Here is a 912-nt window from a genome sequence, read left to right as displayed (position 1 = left end):
CAAAAGCTTCTAATTTTGTTTAAATATTTCAAATGCAATGTGTCTTTTAGTCTTTTTTTAATCATCTAAACAAGTTACAAATGATAATTGTTCAGTCTCCTCGGAAATAATGTTGCATATTATCCATTTTTAGGGATCTAGTGCACATTGTTCATTTTTAGGGACCTTGTGAGAAGACATTAGATTACTTAGAGTGTGGAAACAGGCCCAACAAGTCCACACCAACCCGCCGAAGCGCAACCCACCCAAACCCATTTCCCTACATTTGCCCCTTCACCTAACACTACGGGCAATTTAGCATGGCCAATTCACCTAACCTGCACATTTTTGGACTATGGGAGGAAACTGGAGCACCCTGAGGAAACCCACGCAGACACGGGGAGAATGTGCAAACTCCACACAGTCAGTCACCTGAGGCGGGAATTGAACCCGGGTCTCTGGCGCTGTGAGGCAGCAGTGCTAACCACAGTGCCACCCACCCACATGTTGGCTTAAATCGCTTATATGGAAAGACAATCCATAAATCTTAAAAAGTGGAATTAAGTAGTCTATGAATAATGTCAAGATAGTTAAAAATTATGTTGAAAGAGGTGTGGCTCAATGGAAATGTAACAACTCTGACAATGCAGCACTTCCTCAGTACAGCATTGATAGGAGCTTGTTCTCTTTATCTTTCTTTAAAACTTTCCAATGCTAAATCTTTCTCAGTACTGCAATTCTGGTCAATGTTTTAGTACCTAAAATTAGCTGGGGTGGTGGGTGGGTTAATGATGGGGTTTGGGAGAATGTAGGAGATGATGATATGCTCTAGTGACAATGATGGCTGCGTAGGCAAGTCGATTGTGAGAAAGCCCTGATGTTTCACCTGAGTTGATGGGTGGAAGTGCGACTGGATGACAGTAAAATACTTGA

At 42.0% G+C, this 912-nt stretch overlaps 1 protein-coding gene across 3 annotated transcripts in view; it reads right to left on the bottom strand.

Annotated features, from left to right (window-relative positions):
- The window catches only part of ccdc92ba (coiled-coil domain containing 92Ba), an 88,596-nt gene that overhangs the window by 28,466 nt on the left and 59,218 nt on the right, over positions 1 to 912 (bottom strand). The gene's annotated exons all lie outside the window — the stretch shown is intronic.

The sequence above is a fragment of the Chiloscyllium punctatum genome, chromosome 19, assembly GCF_047496795.1.
Source record: "Chiloscyllium punctatum isolate Juve2018m chromosome 19, sChiPun1.3, whole genome shotgun sequence".
NCBI lineage: Eukaryota > Metazoa > Chordata > Chondrichthyes > Orectolobiformes > Hemiscylliidae > Chiloscyllium > Chiloscyllium punctatum.
The sequence above is the reverse complement of the archived record's forward strand: the minus strand, read 5'-3'. Positions and strand labels throughout refer to the sequence as shown.